Here is a 6,000-nt window from a genome sequence, read left to right as displayed (position 1 = left end):
GTCCCAGCTGCCAACATATTTAATAACTAGCATTTATAGAGTCTGCATTTTGCCATATTCTTTCAAATGTTTTATTGAGGTGTGCAGGTGTGCAGGACAGCTGTGAAATGTGTAGGAGAACTGTGATTATTTTACTTCTTTTAGAAATAAGATAATTGTGTGTATGAAATGGCATATTTGTAACTAGAATAAATCCTGTCTTGACTTTAATTGTATATTCTTTTCATTTATGAATGCTTTTTTTCTCTGTCATATATTTCTGTGTTTCTCAGGGTGATAATATAGAGCATTTTAAGAAGGCAATAATTCCCAGTAAATGTTGGATAGATAGGTTAATCAGCAAAGAAGTGTTGAAGCTATCAACAATTTCTGTTTCCCTTAGCTGTTTAGCACTGCTCAGAATGTGATTTTGAGCATGGAGATGAACAGACTTTCCAATCCTAATTAAATTTAGTTCAGGCTAAGAATAAGCACTCTCATGGCAGAATGTGACTGATCACTGAGAGTCAGAAGAGGCAGTAGGAAAATGGTCTAAATTATAAATGTTTCCAAAAATAATCCACAGCCCTATGCACTCTGCCTTTTAGATCCCTTTGATTCTCTCATCCTGTTAGAGCTGACAAGAGCCTTATTCTTTCATAGTCATGCATGAATCACATGACAATCTTTTCTTATCTCGTATCTTGCTCTTTTCCTGATTCCTCTTCCTCTTTTCCTATTTCCGTCTTTCTCCCACTGTATCCACACCTTCTTATCTGTGAATAATTATCTCCCCCAAAAAAGACAAGTATTTTTCTGTCTTCTTGCCTAAGGAAGACAGGCACACCCTTTCCAAAGTCAAAGAGAAATGGTAATTTGGAGAACATGTAGTGACAATAAATTATCTTGAATAGAGAGTCAAACCATTTAGAACAGTTTCCTACCTTGTGTATTTTGTCAGGGCTCCAAAGCCAGTTCAGTGTTGCAGTCATTTTCTTCCAGGACAGTCTTCACATTGTTGGAGGGATGCTTTGTTCTCCACTCAAAAGAGACAGAGTTTGACTTACTATGAAAATCACTGGTCTAAGAGTCTCAATTCTTAACTTTACCACTGCTAGTTCAGTGACGTTGGGAAAGATGCTGCACCTTCTGGGTCTAAGTTTCCCCAGCTGGGAAGGGAGAAAAAGGTCCTGATTTGGTACAAGCTTCAGCTTTCTATGACTCTAGAGTCTTTTGTCATGAGTTGTGAGGCTAAGCAATATGTGCTGTGATCAGTTCTCACCACTCACTAAACCACGATGGTTTAGAGTCGTTCCTTCTACCAGTTTAGAGATATTGTCTAATTATCATCAGCTCCTGAGGTTCCTCAGCTCTAGAGTTTTGGTTCTGGTTAGGATACCAGAGGGAATTCCTTGCGTCTTTCTTCAGAGGGAGCAAGAGAATTTTTCCACTCAATTTAGTAATTTGTTCCCCTTAGTTACAGGGCTTTGTGTAGCTTGTGACTTGTAAAATTCTCTGGGAATCTCTGGGGATTTAAAATTTGCAAAGTTCATATTCTGCCCATAAACAGGGCTTGCTGCTGTTTCATAAATTTTGTTTTGGCAGGGAAGAGAGTGCGTGAGAATTTGCATCTCTAATGGTCATTCAATTTGCTCTCCCCCCTTACCACAAACACATTCTTTCCCTCTCAGAATCCCTTCCTGGGTATTAAGAAGGGCTTACAGTGTTTAAAGATTGTACTATGGGAGAAGTCATAAAAGTGTAAGGAATAGTATCTTCTTACAGGGATTTATACTACAGCAGTGGAAAGAAGATAGTGCCCATGAAAATTGAATTACAGTAGTCCACCTTTATCCATGTGGGATACGTTCCAAGATCCCCAGGGGATGCCTGAAACCACAGCCAGGACCAAACCCTATATATACTATGTTTTTTCTGTATATACATGACTATGATAAAGCTTAACCTATAAATTAGGCACAGTAAGATATTAACAACAGTAACTAATAATAAAATAAAAGAATTATAACAATATACTGTAATAAAAGTTATGTGATTGTGATCTTTTTCTCTCAAAATATTCTGTACTGTACTCATGCTACTTTTTGTGATTCTGTGAGATGATACAATGCCTACACGATAAGCTGAAGTGAGGTGAATGCCATAGGTATTGTGATGTAGTGTTAGATTACTATGGGCCTTCTGACGATATGTCAGAAGGAAGATCATGGAGCCATGATGATGTTGATGGTTGGATGTCAGGAGCAGATGATGTCAATGGTTACTTGAACACAAGCATTGGGATACCTCAACAGTTGATCTCATAACTGAGAGGGCTACTAAGTGACTAGTGGGTAGGTAGTATGGGTAGTGTATATCCGTAGGTACACTGAGCAAAGGGATGATTCATGTCTCAGGCAGGATGGAGCAGGATGGCATGAGATTCATCAGGCTACTCAAAATGAGTGCAACTTAAAATTTATGAATAGTTTATTTCTGGAATTTTTCATTTAATGTTTTTGGACCATGGTTGACAGAGGGTGACTAAAATCATGGAAGTGAAACCACAGAGAGAGTGGACTACTGTGTGCTGTAGTGTGTTGAAGACTATAACAGTGAACAGACAAGATAAGACAAAGTGGACCAGGGTAGTCAGAGAAGGTGCCATGGAGGAGGAGTATCAGGAAAGATGTCAAAAATTATTCAAGTTCCTGGTAGGAGGGCCGGCTCCGTGGCTTGGCGGTTAAGTGCGCGCGCTCTGATGCTGGCGGCCCGGGTTCGGATCCCGGGCGCGCCCCAAGGCACCACTTCTCCGTCCAGCCCGAGGCCGAGTCCCACGTACAGCAACTGGAAGGATGCGAACCTATGACATGCAGCTATCTACTGGGGCTTTGGGGGGAAAAAACTGAATAAATAAAATCTTTAAAAAAAAAAAAAAAAAAAAAAAGTTCCTGGTAGGATATAAGATCTCATTGTAGTCCAGCACTTCCAATTATGTAATGACTACATAGAATTGGTTAAATAAAGGTATTTCAAAAGTATATAATATATTCACAATGAGATTTTAAGAACACTTCAAGAATATATATGGATGAGATGTAAGCACTTGAAGAGATATTCCACATTATCAGTCATTAGGCAATACAAATTAAAAACCCAATGTGATTCTATTACACAACTATTGTAATGTCTAAAAATAAAAAAAGATTGACTGGGTCAGACCCGGTGGCGCAAGCGGTTAAGTGCGCACGTTCTGCTGCTGCAGCCCCGGGTTCGCCTGTTCGGATCCCAGCGCGCACCGATGCACCACTTGGCAAGCCATGCTGTAGCGGCATCCCATATAAAGTGGAGGAAGATGAGGCATGGATGTTAGCCCAGGGCCGGTCTTCCTCAGCCAAAAAAGAGGAGGATTGGCAGATGTTAGCACAGGGCTGATCTTCCTCACAAAGAAAAAAAGATTGACTATACTAGTGTTGGTTAGGATTTGGAAGAACTGTAACTCATATACTGCTGAGTAGGGATGTAAAAAGCATAAAATAGCTAGGAATTTGGGAAAATACTTTGCCAATTTCTTGAAAAGATTAATTTGTTCAGATTCCAGAAAAACATGGTATATATTCACTTTGCTCTGCTCACCTCTCTAAATACAGCTAAATCACTTGGAAATAATTCAACAGACAATAATAAAATGACTCTGCAAGGTGAATAGCAGAACATTATTGACTGTAATTAATAATACTGTATTGCATATTTGAAATTTGCTAAGAGAGTAGATCTTAAAAGTTCTCATCACAAGAATAAAAAAACTATGTAACTATGTACGGTGACTTTCGTTAACTAGACTTATTATGATGATAATTGTACAATATATACAAATATTGAATCATTACATTGTTCACCTGAAAGTAATATAATGTTATATGTGAATTATATTTCAATTAAAAAAATAAATAAGTAGTTTTTTTTAGAAGGAGAGTATGGGTTGGCTAGGGACATCAGGACTTGAAGAATGATACAACAATGAATTCTCAAAGATATTTTCTTATCCCCCATATAACCCAGACTGAGATGTAGAGAACCCTGTGACTTGCAACCTGAAACTATAAACAGGCCTAGGTAAAACCAAAAAAAAGTAAAATAAAAGTAAAGTAAAAAGTAAAAGTAAAGTTCATTCTCTCTGGTAAAGGATCAAGAAAGGAGAAGCCCAACAGAGACTTAATAGGGAGACCCATAGCCACTGGCAGTGGGAAGCCTAATATTCTTGCACCTGAAGTGTCAGCAGAGCTGATATCCTAACTCAGTCTCCACCTCACAAAAGCCAACCAAGCCTTGTCTGCCCATAGTAGCATTGCTAGCAGAGCCAAGGGGGTAATCTACCCTCCACCTCACTCCAAGATAAACCATATCCTAGGCCACAAGAAAAACTTTAAAGAATTTAAAAGGATGGAAATCATACAGAGGATATCATGGTTTTCCAAACATAATGGAATCAAGTTAGAAATAACAGAAAGACAGTAGGAAAATCTACAAACACGTGGAATTTAAATGATCCATGGGTCATAGAGGAGGTCACAATGGAAACAAAAATAATACAAGTGAATCAAAATGAAGTTACAAAGTATCTAAATTGTGGGATGAAGCTAAAGCAGTACTAAAAGGTAAATTCATAGCACTAAATGTTTACATTAGAGAAGAGAAAAAGTCTCTAATAAATAATCTAAGTCTTATCTCAAGAAACTAGAAAAAGAACAAAATTAGTCCCCAATTTGATCTATACTTTAATGCAATTCCTCTCAAAATCCCAGCAAGGATTTTTGTAGAAAAGACAAACTTATTCTATAATTTACATGGAAAGCCACAAGCCTTTAAGTAATTACAACAATCTGAAAAAGAAGCATAAAATGGAAATAATTACTCCTTCCAATATTAAGACATACTTTATAGCTGCATTAATTAACACAGCGTGATACTGGCAGAATTTAACAAAGAGTCTGACTCCATTTTTTTTTTCTGACATCTGTTAAACCTTTAAACTCATTCCTCTTCTCCTTCTGCCACACATTTGGGCAAGCTGATAAGAAAGTCTGGTGTCCCTTCCTTTGTCACTTGTGGGGGTTCAAACCATGAAAGCCTCTGCCCAGGAAATCTCACCCTGCCTCCACTTCCTAGTCACCACAAAACTCCCAAGCCAGTCTCCTTTTCCTGCCATCTCAAGTCATTTCAGATCTGCTTGAGCAACACCCTATAAATTGGGAGATGCCTATATTTTTCTTTATATGGTGAAAAGAAAAGAAAAGAAAAGAAAGAGAGAGAGAGAGAGAGGAAAGAAAGAAAGAAAGAAATGAGAAAGAGAGAAAGAGAGAAAGAAGGGAGGAAGGAAGGAAGAAAGGAAGGAAGGAAGGAAGAAAGAAAAGAAAGGAAGAAAAGAAGAAAGGAAGGAAGGAAGAAAGAAAGGAAGAAAGAAAGGAAAGAAGGAAGGAAGGATGGAAGGAAGAAAGAAAGAAAGAGAAAAAGAAAGAAAGAAAGAAAGAAAAAGTAAGGAAGGAGGAAGGAAGGAAGGAACGAAGGAAGGAAGGAAGGAAAGATGAAGAAAGAAAGAAAGAGAGAAAGAGAAAAAGAGAGAAAGAAAGAGAAAGAAGGAAGGAAGGAAGGAAGGAAGAGGATATATAATAGAGATATAAATAAATGAACAAATAAATATATGTATGTATGCAATATTCATATTTAAAATTCTCCCATATATAATATTTCCATATACTGCATATATTGATATTTTAACATATTGCAAGTTAGCTCATTGTTTAAAAATGTATTCAATGGAAATTATATGCAGCAGTAATTTTCTATCACATCTTCCACTTTTAAATATATCTTTTATTTTTTTCTGAACTTCTCTGAGATATATATATATATATACATATGCTTATAATTTTTGATAGATCACCTTATCATACTTCTCTGCAACAAAATGTTTATAGGTTGATTTTTTTAAATATTTTTACTATATTTTATGTAAAAAAG

Source organism: Ceratotherium simum, chromosome 2 (genome assembly GCF_057802395.1).
Source record: "Ceratotherium simum simum isolate JZ-2026a chromosome 2, ASM5780239v1, whole genome shotgun sequence".
NCBI lineage: Eukaryota > Metazoa > Chordata > Mammalia > Perissodactyla > Rhinocerotidae > Ceratotherium > Ceratotherium simum.
This window is presented reverse-complemented; position numbering follows the sequence as displayed.